We start from the raw sequence: 18,804 nt of genomic DNA, 5'->3' as shown, positions 1-18,804 counted from the left end.
AAATCACGTGGGCCCCACCCGGAAATCACGTGGGCCCCACGCGGAAATCACGTGGGCCCCACCCGGAAATCACGTGGGCCACACGGGGAAATCACGTGGGCCCCACCCGGAAATCACGTGGGCCCCACCCGGAAATCACGTGGGCCCCACCCGGAAATCACGTGGGCCCCACCCGGAAATCACGTGGGCCCCCAGGGGAAATCACGTGGGCCCCACCCGGAAATCACGTGGGCCCCACGGGGAAATCACGTGGGCCCCACCCGGAAATCACGTGGGCCCCACCCGGAAATCACGTGGGCCCCACCCGGAAATCACGTGGGCCCCACCCGGAAATCACGTGGGCCCCACCCGGAAATCTCGTGGGCCCCACCCGGAAATCACGTGGGCCCCACCCGGAAATCACGTGGGCCCCACGGGGAAATCACGTGGGCCCCACCCGGAAATCACGTGGGCCCCACCCGGAAATCACGTGGGCCCCACCCGGAAATCACGTGGGCCCCACCCGGAAATCACGTGGGCCCCACCCGGAAATCACTTGGGCCCCACCCGGAAATCACGTGGGCCCCACCCGGAAATCACGTGGGCCCCACCCGGAAATCACGTGGGCCCCACCCGGAAATCACGTGGGCCCCACCCGGAAATCACGTGGGCCCCACGGGGAAATCACGTGGGCCCCACCCGGAAATCACGTGGGCCCCACGGGGAAATCACGTGGGCCCCACCCGGAAATCACGTGTGCCCCACCCGGAAATCACGTGGGCCCCACCCGGAAATCACGTGGGCCCCACCCGGAAATCACGTGGGCCCCACCCGGAAATCACGTGTGCCCCACCCGGAAATCACGTGGGCCCCACCCGGAAATCACGTGGGCCCCACGGGGAAATCACGTGGGACCCACCCGGAAATCACGTGGGCCCCACCCGGAAATCACGTGGGCCCCACCCGGAAATCACGTGGGCCCCACCCGGAAATCACGTGGGCCCCACGGGGAAATCACGTGGGCCCCACCCGGAAATCACGTGGGCCCCACCCGGAAATCACGTGGGCCCCACCCGGAAATCACGTGGGCCCCACGGGGAAATCACGTGGGCCCCACCCGGAAATCACGTGGGCCCCACCCGGAAATCACGTGGGCCCCACCCGGAAATCACGTGGGCCCCACCCGGAAATCACGTGGGCCCCACCCGGAAATCACGTGGGCCCCACCCGGAAATCACGTGGGCCCCACGGGGAAATCACGTGGGCCCCACCCGGAAATCACGTGGGCCCCACCCGGAAATCACGTGGGCCCCACCCGGAAATCACGTGGGGCCCACCCGGAAATCACGTGGGCCCCACGGGGAAATCACGTGGGCCCCACCCGGAAATCACGTGGGCCCCACCCGGAAATCACGTGGGCCCCACGGGGAAATCACGTGGGCCCCACCCGGAAATCACGTGTGCCTCACCCGGAAATCACGTGGGCCCCACCCGGAAATCACGTGGGCCCCACGGGGAAATCACGTGGGCCCCACCCGGAAATCACGTGGGCCCCACCCGGAAATCACGTGGGCCCCCAGGGGAAATCACGTGGGCCCCACCCGGAAATCACGTGGGCCCCACCCGGAAATCACGTGGGCCCCACACGGAAATCACGTGGGCCCCACCCGGAAATCACGTGGGCCCCACGGGGAAATCACGTGGGCCCCACCCGGAAATCACGTGGGCCCCACCCGGAAATCACGTGGGCCCCACACGGAAATCACGTGGGCCCCACCCGGAAATCACGTGGGCCCCACGGGGAAATCACGTGGGCCCCACCCGGAAATCACGTGGGCCCCACCCGGAAATCACGTGGGCCCCACCCGGAAATCACGTGGGCCCCACCCGGGAATCACGTGGGCCCCACCCGGAAATCACGTGGGCCCCACCCGGAAATCACGTGGGACCCACCCGGAAATCACGTGGGCCCCACCCGGAAATCACGTGGGCCCCACCCGGAAATCACGTGGGACCCACCCGGAAATCACGTGGGCCCCACCCGGAAATCACGTGGGCCCCACCCGGAAATCACGTGGGCCCCACGGGGAAATCACGTGGGCCCCACCCGGAAAACACGTGTGCCCCACCCGGAAATCACGTGGGCCCCACCCGGAAATCACGTGGGCCCCACACGGAAATCACGTGGGCCCCACCCGGAAATCACGTGGGCCCCACGGGGAAATCACGTGGTCCCCACCCGGAAATCACGTGGGCCCCACCCGGAAATCACGTGGGCCCCACACGGAAATCACGTGGGCCCCACCCGGAAATCACGTGGGCCCCACGGGGAAATCACGTGGGCCCCACCCGGAAATCACGTGGGCCCCACCCGGAAATCACGTGGGCCCCACCCGGAAATCACGTGGGCCCCACCCGGGAATCACGTGGGCCCCACCCGGAAATCACGTGGGCCCCACCCGGAAATCACGTGGGACCCACCCGGAAATCACGTGGGCCCCACCCGGAAATCACGTGGGCCCCACCCGGAAATCACGTGGGACCCACCCGGAAATCACGTGGGCCCCACCCGGAAATCACGTGGGCCCCACCCGGAAATCACGTGGGCCCCACCCGGAAATCACGTGGGCCCCACCCGGAAATCACGTGGGCCCCACCCGGAAATCACGTGGGCCCCACCCGGAAATCACGTGGGCCCCACCCGGAAATCACGTGGGCCCCACCCGGAAATCACGTGGGCCCCACCCGGAAATCACGTGGGCCCCACCCGGAAATCACGTGGGCCCCACGGGGAAATCACGTGGGCCCCACCCGGAAAACACGTGTGCCCCACCCGGAAATCACGTGGGCCCCACCCGGAAATCACGTGGGCCCCACCCGGAAATCACGTGGGCCCCACCCGGAAATCACGTGGGCCCCACCCGGAAATCACGTGGGGCCCACCCGGAAATCACGTGGGCCCCCAGGGGAAATCACGTGGGCCCCACCCGGAAATCACGTGGGCCCCACCCGGAAATCACGTGGGCCCCACCCGGAAATCACGTGGGCCCCACCCGGAAATCACGTGGGCCCCACCCGGAAATCACGTGGGCCCCACCCGGAAATCACATGGGCCCCACCCGGAAATCACGTGGGGCCCACCCGGAAATCACGTGGGCCTCCAGGGGAAATCACGTGGGTCCCACCCGGAAATCACGTGGGCCCCACCCGGAAATCACGTGGGCCCCACCCGGAAATCACGTGGGCCCCACCCGGAAATCACGTGGGCCCCACCCGGAAATCACGTGGGCCCCACCCGGAAATCACGTGGGCCCCACCTGGAAATCACGTGGGGCCCACCCGGAAATCACGTGGGCCCCCAGGGGAAATCACGTGGGCCCCACCCGGAAATCACGTGGGCCCCACCCGGAAATCACGTGGGCCCCACCCGGAAATCACGTGGGCCCCACCCGGAAATCACGTGGGCCCCACCCGGAAATCACGTGGGCCCCACCCGGAAATCACGTGGGCCCCAAACGGAAATCACGTGGGGCCCACCCGGAAATCACGTAGGCCCCACCCGGAAATCACGTGGGCCCCACGGGGAAATCACGTGGGCCCCACCCGGAAATCACGTGGGCCCCACCCGGAAATCACGTGGGCCCCACCCGGAAATCACGTGGGCCCCACCCAGAAATCACGTGGGCCCCACCCGGAAATCACGTGGGCCCCACCCGGAAATCACGTGGGCCCCACCCGGAAATCACGTGGGCCCCACCCGGAAATCACGTGGGCCCCACGGGGAAATCACGTGGGCCCCACCCGGAAATCACGTGGGCCCCACCCGGAAATCACGTGGGCCCCACCCGGAAATCACGTGGGCCCCACCCAGAAATCACGTGGGCCCCCAGGGGAAATCACGTGGGCCCCACCCGGAAATCACGTGGGCCCCACCCGGAAATCACGTGGGCCCCACCCGGAAATCACGTGGGCCCCACCCGGAAATCACGTGGGCCCCACCCGGAAATCACGTGGGCCCCACCCGGAAATCACGTGGGCCCCACCCGGAAATCACGTGGGGCCCACCCGGAAATCACGTGGGCCCCCAGGGGAAATCACGTGGGCCCCACCCGGAAATCACGTGGGCCCCACCCGGAAATCACGTGGGCCCCACCCGGAAATCACGTGGGACCCACCCGGAAATCACGTGGGCCCCACCCGGAAATCACGTGGGCCCCACCCGGAAATCACGTGGGCCCCACCCGGAAATCACGTGGGCCCCACCCGGAAATCACGTGGGCCCCACCTGGAAATCATGTGGGGCCCACCCGGAAATCACGTGGGCCCCCAGGGGAAATCACGTGGGCCCCACCCGGAAATCACGTGGGCCTCACCCGGAAATCACGTGGGCCCCACCCGGAAATCACGTGGGCCCCCAGGGGAAATCACGTGGGCCCCACCCGGAAATCACGTGGGCCCCACCCGGAAATCACGTGGGCCCCACCCGGAAATCACGTGGGCCCCACCCGGAAATCACGTGGGCCCCACCCGGAAATCACGTGGGCCCCACCCGGAAATCACGTGGGCCCCACCCGGAAATCACGTGTGCCTCACCCGGAAATCACGTGGGCCCCACCCGGAAATCACGTGGGCCCCACCCGGAAATCACGTGGGCCCCACCCGGAAATCACGTGGGCCCCACCCGGAAATCACGTGGGCCACACGGGGAAATCACGTGGGCCCCACCCGGAAATCACGTGGGCCCCACCCGGAAATCACGTGGGCCCCACCCGGAAATCACGTGGGCCCCACCCGGAAATCACGTGGGCCCCACCCGGAAATCACGTGGGCCCCACCCGGAAATCACGTGGGCCCCCAGGGGAAATCACGTGGGCCCCACCCGGAAATCACGTGGGCCCCACCCGGAAATCACGTGGGCCCCACCCGGAAATCACGTGGGCCCCACCCGGAAATCACGTGGGCCCCACCCGGAAATCACGTGGGCCCCACCTGGAAATCATGTGGGGCCCACCCGGAAATCACGTGGGCCCCCAGGGGAAATCACGTGGGCCCCACCCGGAAATCACGTGGGCCCCACCCGGAAATCACGTGGGCCCCCAGGGGAAATCACGTGGGCCCCACCCGGAAATCACGTGGGCCCCACCCGGAAATCACGTGGGCCCCACCCGGAAATCACGTGGGCCCCACCCGGAAATCACGTGGGCCCCACCCGGAAATCACGTGGGCCCCACGGGGAAATCACGTGGGCCCCACCCGGAAATCACGTGTGCCTCACCCGGAAATCACGTGGGCCCCACCCGGAAATCACGTGGGCCCCACCCGGAAATCACGTGGGCCCCACCCGGAAATCACGTGGGCCCCACCCGGAAATCACGTGGGCCACACGGGGAAATCACGTGGGCCCCACCCGGAAATCACGTGGGCCCCCAGGGGAAATCACGTGGGCCCCACCCGGAAATCACGTGGGCCCCACCCGGAAATCACGTGGGCCCCACCCGGAAATCACGTGGGCCCCACCCGGAAATCACGTGGGCCCCACCCGGAAATCACGTGGGCCCCACCCGGAAATCACGTGGGCCCCACCCGGAAATCACGTGGGGCCCACCCGGAAATCACGTGGGCCCCCAGGGGAAATCACGTGGGCCCCACCCGGAAATCACGTGGGCCCCACCCGGAAATCACGTGGGCCCCACCCGGAAATCACGTGGGACCCACCCGGAAATCACGTGGGCCCCACCCGGAAATCACGTGGGCCCCACCCGGAAATCACGTTGGCCCCACCCGGAAATCACGTGGGCCCCACCCGGAAATCACGTGGGCCCCACCTGGAAATCATGTGGGGCCCACCCGGAAATCACGTGGGCCCCCAGGGGAAATCACGTGGGCCCCACCCGGAAATCACGTGGGCCCCACCCGGAAATCACGTGGGCCCCCAGGGGAAATCACGTGGGCCCCACCCGGAAATCACGTGGGCCCCACCCGGAAATCACGTGGGCCCCACCCGGAAATCACGTGGGCCCCACCCGGAAATCACGTGGGCCCCACCCGGAAATCACGTGGGCCCCACGGGGAAATCACGTGGGCCCCACCCGGAAATCACGTGTGCCTCACCCGGAAATCACGTGGGCCCCACCCGGAAATCACGTGGGCCCCACCCGGAAATCACGTGGGCCCCACCCGGAAATCACGTGGGCCCCACCCGGAAATCACGTGGGCCACACGGGGAAATCACGTGGGCCCCACCCGGAAATCACGTGGGCCCCACCCGGAAATCACGTGGGCCCCACCCGGAAATCACGTGGGCCCCACCCGGAAATCACGTGGGCCCCACCCGGAAATCACGTGGGCCCCACCCGGAAATCACGTGGGCCCCCAGGGGAAATCACGTGGGCCCCACCCGGAAATCACGTGGGCCCCACCCGGAAATCACGTGGGCCCCACCCGGAAATCACGTGGGCCCCACCCGGAAATCACGTGGGCCCCACCCGGAAATCACGTGGGCCCCACCCGGAAATCACGTGGGCCCCACCCGGAAATCATGTGGGCCCCACCCGGAAATCACGTGGGCCCCACCCGGAAATCACGTGGGCCCCACCTGGAAATCACGTGGGGCCCACCCGGAAATCACGTGGGCCCCACGGGGAAATCACGTGGGCCCCACCCGGAAATCCCGTGGGCCCCACCCGGAAATCACGTGGGCCCCACCCGGAAATCACGTGGGCCCCACGGGGAAATCACGTGGGCCCCACCCGGAAATCACGTGTGACTCACCCGGAAATCACGTGGGCCCCACCCGGAAATCACGTGGGCCCCACCCGGAAATCACGTGGGCCCCACCCGGAAATCACGTGGGCCCCACCCGGAAATCACGTGGGCCACACGGGGAAATCACGTGGGCCCCACCCGGAAATCACGTGGGCCCCACCCGGAAATCACGTGGGCCCCACCCGGAAATCACGTGGGCCCCACCCGGAAATCACGTGGGCCCCCAGGGGAAATCACGTGGGCCCCACCCGGAAATCACGTGGGCCCCACGGGGAAATCACGTGGGCCCCACCCGGAAATCACGTGGGCCCCACCCGGAAATCACGTGGGCCCCACCCGGAAATCACGTGGGCCCCACCCGGAAATCACGTGGGCCCCACCCGGAAATCTCGTGGGCCCCACCCGGAAATCACGTGGGCCCCACCCGGAAATCACGTGGGCCCCACGGGGAAATCACGTGGGCCCCACCCGGAAATCACGTGGGCCCCACCCGGAAATCACGTGGGCCCCACCCGGAAATCACGTGGGCCCCACCCGGAAATCACGTGGGCCCCACCCGGAAATCACTTGGGCCCCACCCGGAAATCACGTGGGCCCCACCCGGAAATCACGTGGGCCCCACCCGGAAATCACGTGGGCCCCACCCGGAAATCACGTGGGCCCCACCCGGAAATCACGTGGGCCCCACGGGGAAATCACGTGGGCCCCACCCGGAAATCACGTGGGCCCCACGGGGAAATCACGTGGGCCCCACCCGGAAATCACGTGTGCCCCACCCGGAAATCACGTGGGCCCCACCCGGAAATCACGTGGGCCCCACCCGGAAATCACGTGGGCCCCACCCGGAAATCACGTGTGCCCCACCCGGAAATCACGTGGGCCCCACCCGGAAATCACGTGGGCCCCACGGGGAAATCACGTGGGACCCACCCGGAAATCACGTGGGCCCCACCCGGAAATCACGTGGGCCCCATCCGGAAATCACGTGGGCCCCACCCGGAAATCACGTGGGCCCCACGGGGAAATCACGTGGGCCCCACCCGGAAATCACGTGGGCCCCACCCGGAAATCACGTGGGCCCCACCCGAAATCACGTGGGCCCCACGGGGAAATCACGTGGGCCCCACCCGGAAATCACGTGGGCCCCACCCGGAAATCACGTGGGCCCCACCCGGAAATCACGTGGGCCCCACCCGGAAATCACGTGGGCCCCACCCGGAAATCACGTGGGCCCCACCCGGAAATCACGTGGGCCCCACGGGGAAATCACGTGGGCCCCACCCGGAAATCACGTGGGCCCCACCCGGAAATCACGTGGGCCCCACCCGGAAATCACGTGGGGCCCACCCGGAAATCACGTGGGCCCCACGGGGAAATCACGTGGGCCCCACCCGGAAATCACGTGGGCCCCACCCGGAAATCACGTGGGCCCCACCCGGAAATCACGTGGGCCCCACGGGGAAATCACGTGGGCCCCACCCGGAAATCACGTGTGCCTCACCCGGAAATCACGTGGGCCCCACCCGGAAATCACGTGGGCCCCACGGGGAAATCACGTGGGCCCCACCCGGAAATCACGTGGGCCCCACCCGGAAATCACGTGGGCCCCCAGGGGAAATCACGTGGGCCCCACCCGGAAATCACGTGGGCCCCACCCGGAAATCACGTGGGCCCCACACGGAAATCACGTGGGCCCCACCCGGAAATCACGTGGGCCCCACGGGGAAATCACGTGGGCCCCACCCGGAAATCACGTGGGCCCCACCCGGAAATCACGTGGGCCCCACACGGAAATCACGTGGGCCCCACCCGGAAATCACGTGGGCCCCACGGGGAAATCACGTGGGCCCCACCCGGAAATCACGTGGGCCCCACCCGGAAATCACGTGGGCCCCACCCGGAAATCACGTGGGCCCCACCCGGGAATCACGTGGGCCCCACCCGGAAATCACGTGGGCCCCACCCGGAAATCACGTGGGACCCACCCGGAAATCACGTGGGCCCCACCCGGAAATCACGTGGGCCCCACCCGGAAATCACGTGGGACCCACCCGGAAATCACGTGGGCCCCACCCGGAAATCACGTGGGCCCCACCCGGAAATCACGTGGGCCCCACGGGGAAATCACGTGGGCCCCACCCGGAAAACACGTGTGCCCCACCCGGAAATCACGTGGGCCCCACCCGGAAATCACGTGGGCCCCACACGGAAATCACGTGGGCCCCACCCGGAAATCACGTGGGCCCCACGGGGAAATCACGTGGGCCCCACCCGGAAACCACGTGGGCCCCACCCGGAAATCACGTGGGCCCCACACGGAAATCACGTGGGCCCCACCCGGAAATCACGTGGGCCCCACGGGGAAATCACGTGGGCCCCACCCGGAAATCACGTGGGCCCCACCCGGAAATCACGTGGGCCCCACCCGGAAATCACGTGGGCCCCACCCGGGAATCACGTGGGCCCCACCCGGAAATCACGTGGGCCCCACCCGGAAATCACGTGGGACCCACCCGGAAATCACGTGGGCCCCACCCGGAAATCACGTGGGCCCCACCCGGAAATCACGTGGGACCCACCCGGAAATCACGTGGGCCCCACCCGGAAATCACGTGGGCCCCACCCGGAAATCACGTGGGCCCCACGGGGAAATCACGTGGGCCCCACCCGGAAAACACGTGTGCCCCACCCGGAAATCACGTGGGCCCCACCCGGAAATCACGTGGGCCCCACCCGGAAATCACGTGGGCCCCACCCGGAAATCACGTGGGCCCCACCCGGAAATCACGTGGGCCCCACCCGGAAATCACGTGGGACCCACCCGGAAATCACGTGGGCCCCACCCGGAAATCACGTGGGCCCCACCCGGAAATCATGTGGGCCCCACCCGGAAATCACGTGGGCCCCACCCGGAAATCACGTGGGCCCCACCCGGAAATCACGTGGGCCCCACCCGGAAATCACGTGGGCCCCACCCGGAAATCACGTGGGGCCCACCCGGAAATCACGTGGGCCCCCAGGGGAAATCACGTGGGCCCCACCCGGAAATCACGTGGGCCCCACCCGGAAATCACGTGGGCCCCACCCGGAAATCACGTGGGCCCCACCCGGAAATCACGTGGGCCCCACCCGGAAATCACGTGGGCCCCACCCGGAAATCACGTGGGCCCCACCTGGAAATCACGTGGGGCCCACCCGGAAATCACGTGGGCCCCCAGGGGAAATCACGTGGGCCCCACCCGGAAATCACGTGGGCCCCACCCGGAAATCACGTGGGCCCCACCCGGAAATCACGTGGGCCCCCAGGGGAAATCACGTGGGCCCCACCCGGAAATCACGTGGGCCCCACCCGGAAATCACGTGGGCCCCACGGGGAAATCACGTGGGCCCCACCCGGAAATCACGTGGGCCCCACCCGGAAATCACGTGGGCCCCACCCGGAAATCACGTGGGCCCCACCCGGAAATCACGTGGGCCCCACCCGGAAATCACGTGGGCCCCACCCGGAAATCACGTGGGCCCCACCCGGAAATCACGTGGGCCCCACCCGGAAATCACGTGGGCCCCACCCGGAAATCACGTGGGCCCCACCCGGAAATCACGTGGGCCCCACCCGGAAATCACGTGGGGCCCACCCGGAAATCTCGTGGGCCCCACGGGGAAATCACGTGGGCCCCACCCGGAAATCACGTGGGCCCCACCCGGAAATCACGTGGGCCCCACCCGGAAATCACGTGGGCCCCACGGGGAAATCACGTGGGCCCCACCCGGAAATCACGTGTGCCTCACCCGGAAATCACGTGGGCCCCACCCGGAAATCACGTGGGCCCCACCCGGAAATCACGTGGGCCCCACCCGGAAATCACGTGGGCCCCACCCGGAAATCACGTGGGCCCCACCCGGAAATCACGTGGGCCCCACCCGGAAATCACGTGGGCCCCACCCGGAAATCACGTGGGCCCCACCCGGAAATCACGTGGGCCCCACCCGGAAATCACGTGGGCCCCACCCGGAAATCACGTGGGCCCCACCCGGAAATCACGTGGGCCCCCAGGGGAAATCACGTGGGCCCCAACCGGAAATCACGTGGGCCCCACCCGGAAATCACGTGGGCCCCACCCGGAAATCAGGTGGGCCCCACCCGGAAATCACGTGGGCCCCACCGGGAAATCACGTGGGCCCCACCCGGAAATCACGTGGGCCCCACCCGGAAATCACGTGGGCCCCACCCGGAAATCACGTGGGCCCCACCCGGAAATCACGTGGGCCCCACCCGGAAATCACGTGGGCCCCACGGGGAAATCACGTGGGCCCCACCCGGAAATCACGTGGGCCCCACCCGGAAATCACGTGGGCCCCACCCGGAAATCACGTGGGCCCCACCCGGAAATCACGTGGGCGACACGGGGAAATCACGTGGGCCCCACCCGGAAATCACGTGGGCCCCACCCGGAAATCACGTGGGCCCCACCCGGAAATCACGAGGGCCCCACCCGGAAATCACGTGGGCCCCACCCGGAAATCACGTGGGCCCCCAGGGGAAATCACGTGGGCCCCACCCGGAAATCACGTGGGCCCCACCCGGAAATCACGTGGGCCCCACCCGGAAATCACGTGGGCCCCACCCGGAAATCACGTGGGCCCCACCCGGAAATCACGTGGGCCCCACCCGGAAATCACGTGGGCCCCACCCGGAAATCACGTGGGCCCCACCCGGAAATCACGTGGGCCCCACCCGGAAATCACGTGGGCCCCACCCGGAAATCACGTGGGCCCCACGGGGAAATCATGTGGGCCCCACCCGGAAATCAGGTGGGCCCCACCCGGAAATCACGTGGGCCCCACGGGGAAATCACGTGGGCCCCCAGGGGAAATCACGTGGGCCCCACCCGGAAATCACGTGGGCCCCACCCGGAAATCACGTGGGCCCCACCCGGAAATCACTTGGGCCCCACCCGGAAATCACGTGGGCCCCACCCGGAAATCACGTGGGCCCCACCCGGAAATCACGAGGGCCCCCAGGGGAAATCACGTGGGCCCCACCCGGAAATCACGTGGGCCCCACCCGGAAATCACGTGGGCCCCACCCGGAAATCACGTGGGCCCCACGGGGAAATCACGTGGGCCCCACCCGGAAATCACGTGGGCCTCACCCGGAAATCACCTGGGCCCCACCCGGAAATCACGTGGGCCCCACCCGGAAATCACGTGGGCCCCACCCGGAAATCACGTGGGCCCCACCCGGAAATCACGTGGGCCCCACCCGGAAATCACGTGGGCCCCACCCGGAAATCACGTGGGCCCCACCCGGAAATCACGTGGGCCCCACCCGGAAATCACGTGGGCCCCACCCGGAAATCACGTGGGCCCCACCCGGAAATCACGTGGGCCCCACCCGGAAATCACGTGGGCCCCACCCGGAAATCACGTGGGCCCCACCCGGAAATCACGTGGGCCCCACCCGGAAATCACGTGGGCCCCACCCGGAAATCACGTGGGCACCACCCGGAAATCACGTGGGCCCCACGGGGAAATCACGTGGGCCCCACCCGGAAATCACGTGGGCCCCACCCGGAAATCACGTGGGCCCCACCCGGAAATCACGTGGGCCCCACCCGGAAATCACGTGGGCCCCACCCGGAAATCACATGGGGCCCACCCGGAAATCACGTGGGCCCCACCGGGAAGCCACGTGGGCCCCACGGGGAAATCACGTGGGCCCCCAGGGGAAATCACGTGGGCCCCACCCGGAAATCACGTGGGCCCCACCCGGAAATCACCTGGGCCCCACCCGGAAATCACGTGGGCCCCACGGGGAAATCACGTGGGCCCCACCCGGAAATCACGTGGGCCCCACGGGGAAATCACGTGGGCCCCACCCGGAAATCACGTGGGCCCCACCCGGAAATCACGTGGGCCCCACCCGGAAATCACGTGGGCCCCACGGGGAAATTACGTGGGCCCCACCCGGAAATCACGTGGGCCCCACCCGGAAATCACGTGGGCCCCACCCGGAAATCACGTGGGCCCCACCCGGAAATCACGTGGGCCCCACCCGGAAATCACGTGGGCCCCCAGGGGAAATCACGTGGGCCCCACCCGGAAATCACGTGGGCCCCACCCGGAAATCACGTGGGCCCCACCCGGAAATCACGTGGGCCCCACCCGGAAATCACGTGGGGCCCACCCGGAAATCACGTGGGCCCCCAGGGGAAATCACGTGGGCCCCACCCGGAAATCACGTGGGCCCCACCCGGAAATCACGTGGGCCCCACGGGGAAATCACGTGGGCCCCACCCGGAAATCACGTGGGCCCCACCCGGAAATCACGTGGGCCCCACCCGGAAATCACGTGGGCCCCACCCGGGAATCACGTGGGCCCCACCCGGAAATCACGTGGGCCCCACCCGGAAATCACGTGGGACCCACCCGGAAATCACGTGGGCCCCACCCGGAAATCACGTGGGCCCCACCCGGAAATCACGTGGGACCCACCCGGAAATCACGTGGGCCCCACCCGGAAATCACGTGGGCCCCACCCGGAAATCACGTGGGCCCCACGGGGAAATCACGTGGGCCCCACCCGGAAAACACGTGTGCCCCACCCGGAAATCACGTGGGCCCCACCCGGAAATCACGTGGGCCCCACCCGGAAATCACGTGGGCCCCACCCGGAAATCACGTGGGCCCCACCCGGAAATCACGTGGGCCCCACCCGGAAATCACGTGGGACCCACCCGGAAATCACGTGGGCCCCACCCGGAAATCACGTGGGCCCCACCCGGAAATCATGTGGGCCCCACCCGGAAATCACGTGGGCCCCACCCGGAAATCACGTGGGCCCCACCCGGAAATCACGTGGGCCCCACCCGGAAATCACGTGGGCCCCACCCGGAAATCACGTGGGGCCCACCCGGAAATCACGTGGGCCCCCAGGGGAAATCACGTGGGCCCCACCCGGAAATCACGTGGGCCCCACCCGGAAATCACGTGGGCCCCACCCGGAAATCACGTGGGCCCCACCCGGAAATCACGTGGGCCCCACCCGGAAATCACGTGGGCCCCACCCGGAAATCACGTGGGCCCCACCTGGAAATCACGTGGGGCCCACCCGGAAATCACGTGGGCCCCCAGGGGAAATCACGTGGGCCCCACCCGGAAATCACGTGGGCCCCACCCGGAAATCACGTGGGCCCCACCCGGAAATCACGTGGGCCCCCAGGGGAAATCACGTGGGCCCCACCCGGAAATCACGTGGGCCCCACCCGGAAATCACGTGGGCCCCACGGGGAAATCACGTGGGCCCCACCCGGAAATCACGTGGGCCCCACCCGGAAATCACGTGGGCCCCACCCGGAAATCACGTGGGCCCCACCCGGAAATCACGTGGGCCCCACCCGGAAATCACGTGGGCCCCACCCGGAAATCACGTGGGCCCCACCCGGAAATCACGTGGGCCCCACCCGGAAATCACGTGGGCCCCACCCGGAAATCACGTGGGCCCCACCCGGAAATCACGTGGGCCCCACCCGGAAATCACGTGGGGCCCACCCGGAAATCTCGTGGGCCCCACGGGGAAATCACGTGGGCCCCACCCGGAAATCACGTGGGCCCCACCCGGAAATCACGTGGGCCCCACCCGGAAATCACGTGGGCCCCACGGGGAAATCACGTGGGCCCCACCCGGAAATCACGTGTGCCTCACCCGGAAATCACGTGGGCCCCACCCGGAAATCACGTGGGCCCCACCCGGAAATCACGTGGGCCCCACCCGGAAATCACGTGGGCCCCACCCGGAAATCACGTGGGCCCCACCCGGAAATCACGTGGGCCCCACCCGGAAATCACGTGGGCCCCACCCGGAAATCACGTGGGCCCCACCCGGAAATCACGTGGGCCCCCAGGGGAAATCACGTGGGCCCCACCCGGAAATCACGTGGGCCCCACCCGGAAATCACGTGGGCCCCACCCGGAAATCACGTGGGCCCCACCCGGAAATCACGTGTGACTCACCCGGAAATCACATTGGCCCCACCCGGAAATCACGTGTGCCCCACCCGGAAATCACGTGGGCCCCACCCGGAAATCACGTGGGCCCCACCCGGAAATCACGTGGGCGACACGGGGAAATCACGTGGGCCCCACCCGGAAATCACGTGGGCCCCACCCGGAAATCACGTGGGCCCCACCCGGAAATCACGAGGGCCCCACCCGGAAATCACGTGGGCCCCACCCGGAAATCACGTGGGCCCCCAGGGGAAATCACGTGGGCCCCACCCGGAAATCACGTGGGCCCCACCCGGAAATCACGTGGGCCCCACCCGGAAATCACGTGGGCCCCACCCGGAAATCACGTGGGCCCCACCCGGAAATCACGTGGGCCCCACCCGGAAATCACGTGGGCCCCACCCGGAAATCACGTGGGCCCCACCCGGAAATCTCGTGGGCCCCACCCGGAAATCACGTGGGCCCCACCCGGAAATCACGTGGGCCCCACCCGGAAATCACGTGGGCCCCACCCGGAAATCACGTGGGCCCCACCCGGAAATCACGTGGGCCCCACGGGGAAATCATGTGGGCCCCACCCGGAAATCAGGTGGGCCCCACCCGGAAATCACGTGGGCCCCACGGGGAAATCACGTGGGCCCCCAGGGGAAATCACGTGGGCCCCACCCGGAAATCACGTGGGCCCCACCCGGAAATCACGTGGGCCCCACCCGGAAATCACTTGGGCCCCACCCGGAAATCACGTGGGCCCCACCCGGAAATCACGTGGGCCCCACCCGGAAATCACGAGGGCCCCCAGGGGAAATCACGTGGGCCCCACCCGGAAATCACGTGGGCCCCACCCGGAAATCACGTGGGCCCCACCCGGAAATCACGTGGGCCCCACGGGGAAATCACGTGGGCCCCACCCGGAAATCACGTGGGCCTCACCCGGAAATCACCTGGGCCCCACCCGGAAATCACGTGGGCCCCACCCGGAAATCACGTGGGCCCCACCCGGAAATCACGTGGGCCCCACCCGGAAATCACGTGGGCCCCACCCGGAAATCACGTGGGCCCCACCCGGAAATCACGTGGGCCCCACCCGGAAATCACGTGGGCCCCACCCGGAAATCACGTGGGCCCCACGGGGAAATCACGTGGGCCCCACCCGGAAATCACGTGGGCCCCACCCGGAAATCACGTGGGCCCCACCCGGAAATCACGTGGGCCCCACCCGGAAATCACGTGGGCCCCACCCGGAAATCACGTGGGCCCCACCCGGAAATCACGTGGGCCCCACCCGGAAATCACGTGGGCCCCACCCGGAAATCACGTGGGCACCACCCGGAAATCACGTGGGCCCCACGGGGAAATCACGTGGGCCCCACCCGGAAATCACGTGGGCCCCACCCGGAAATCACGTGGGCCCCACCCGGAAATCACGTGGGCCCCACCCGGAAATCACGTGGGCCCCACCCGGAAATCACGTGGGCCCCACCCGGAAATCACGTGGGCCCCACCCGGAAATCACGTGGGCCCCACCCGGAAATCACGTGGGCCCCACCCGGAAATCACGTGGGCCCCACCCGGAAATCACATGGGGCCCACCCGGAAATCACGTGGGCCCCACCGGGAAGCCACGTGGGCCCCACGGGGAAATCACGTGGGCCCCCAGGGGAAATCACGTGGGCCCCACCCGGAAATCACGTGGGCCCCACCCGGAAATCACCTGGGCCCCACCCGGAAATCACGTGGGCCCCACGGGGAAATCACGTGGGCCCCACCCGGAAATCACGTGGGCCCCACGGGGAAATCACGTGGGCCCCACCCGGAAATCACGTGGGCCCCACCCGGAAATCACGTGGGCCCCACCCGGAAATCACGTGGGCCCCACGGGGAAATTACGTGGGCCCCACCCGGAAATCACGTGGGCCCCACCCGGAAATCACGTGGGCCCCACCCGGAAATCACGTGGGCCCCACCCGGAAATCACGTGGGCCCCACCCGGAAATCACGTGGGCCCCCAGGGGAAATCACGTGGGCCCCACCCGGAAATCACGTGGGCCCCACCCGGAAATCACGTGGGCCCCACCCGGAAATCACGTGGGCCCCACCCGGAAATCACGTGGGGCCCACCCGGAAATCACGTGGGCCCCCAGGGGAAATCACGTGGGCCCCACCCGGAAATCACGTGGGCCCCACCCGGAAATCACGTGGATCCCACCCGGAAATCACGTGGTCCCAACCCGGAAATCACGTGGGCCCCACCCGGAAATCACGTGGGCCCCACCCGGAAATCACGTGGGCCCCCAGGGGAAATCACGTGGGCCCCACGGGGAAATCACGTGGGCCCCACCAGGAAATCACGTGGGCCCCACCCGGAAATCATGTGGGCCCCACCCGGAAATCACGTGGGCCCACCCGGAAATCACGTGGGCCCCCAGGGGAAATCACGTGGGCCCCACCCGGAAATCACGTGGGCCCCACCCGGAAATCACGTGGGCCCCACCCGGAAATCACGTGGGCCCCACCCGGAAATCACGTGGGCCCCAACCGGAAATCACGTGGGCCCCACCCGGAAATCACGTGGGGCCCACCCGGAAATCACGTAGGCCCCACCCGGAAATCACGTGGGCCCCACGGGGAAATCACGTGGGCCCCACCCGGAAATCACGTGGGCCCCACCCGGAAATCACGTGGGCCCCACCCGGAAATCACGTGGGCCCCACCCGGAAATCACGTGGGCCCCACCCGGAAATCACGTGGGCCCCACCCGGAAATCACGTGGGCCCAACCCGGAAATCACGTGGGCCCCACCCGGAAATCACGTTGGCCCCACGGGGAAATCACGTGGGCCCCACCCGGAAATCACGTGGGCCCCACCCGGAAATCACGTGGGCCCCACCCGGAAATCACGTGGGCCCCACCCGGAAATCACGTGGGGCCTACCCGGAAATCACGTGGGCCCCACGGGGAAATCACGTGGGCCCCACCCGGAAATCACGGGGGCCCCACCCGGAAATCACGTGGGCCCCACCCGGAAATCACGTGGGCCCCACGGGGAAATCACGTGGGCCCCACCCGGAAATCACGTGTGCCTCACCCGGAAATCACGTGGGCCCCACCCGGAAATCACGTGGGCCCCACCCGGAAATCACGTGGGCCCCACCCGGAAATCACGTGGGCCCCACCCGGAAATCACGTGGGCCCCACCCGGAAATCACGTGGGCCCCACGGGGAAATCACGTGGGCCCCACCCGGAAATCACGTGGGCCCCACCCGGAAATCAGGTGGGCCCCACCCGGAAATCACGTGGGCCCCATCCGGAAATCACGTGGGCCCCACCCGGAAATCACGTGGGCCCCACCCGGAAATCACGTGGGCCCCACCCGGAAATCACGTGGGCCCCACCCGGAAATCACGTGGGCCCCACCCGGAAATCACGTGGGCCCCACCCGGAAATCACGTGGGCCCCACGGGGAAATCACGTGGGCCCAACCCGGAAATCACGTGTGCCCCACCCGGAAATCACGTGGGCCCCACCCGGAAATCACGTGGGCCCCACCCGGAAATCACGTGGGCCCCACCCGGAAATCACGTGGGCCCCACCCGGAAATCACGTGGGCCCCACCCGGAAATCACGTGGGCCCCACCCGGAAATCACGTGGGCCCCACCCGGAAATCACGTGGGCCCCACGGGGAAATCACGTGGGCCCCACCCGGAAATCAGGTGGGCCCCACCCGGAAATCACGTGGGCCCCACGGGGAAATCACGTGGGCCCCCAGGGGAAATCACGTGGGCCCCACCCGGAAATCACGTGGGCCCCACCCGGAAATCACGTGGGCCCCACCCGGAAATCACGTGGGCCCCACCCGGAAATCACGTGGGCCCCACCCGGAAATCACGTGGGCCCCACCCGGAAATCACGTGGGCCCCACCCGGAAATCACGTGGGCCCCCAGGGGAAATCACGTGGGCCCCACCCGGAAATCACGTGGGCCCCACCCGGAAATCACGTGGGCCCCACCCGGAAATCACGTGGGCCCCACCCGGAAATCACGTGGGCCCCAC

Source organism: Ovis canadensis, chromosome 16 (assembly GCF_042477335.2).
Source record: "Ovis canadensis isolate MfBH-ARS-UI-01 breed Bighorn chromosome 16, ARS-UI_OviCan_v2, whole genome shotgun sequence".
Lineage (NCBI taxonomy): Eukaryota > Metazoa > Chordata > Mammalia > Artiodactyla > Bovidae > Ovis > Ovis canadensis.
The sequence above is the reverse complement of the archived record's forward strand: the minus strand, read 5'-3'. Positions refer to the sequence as shown.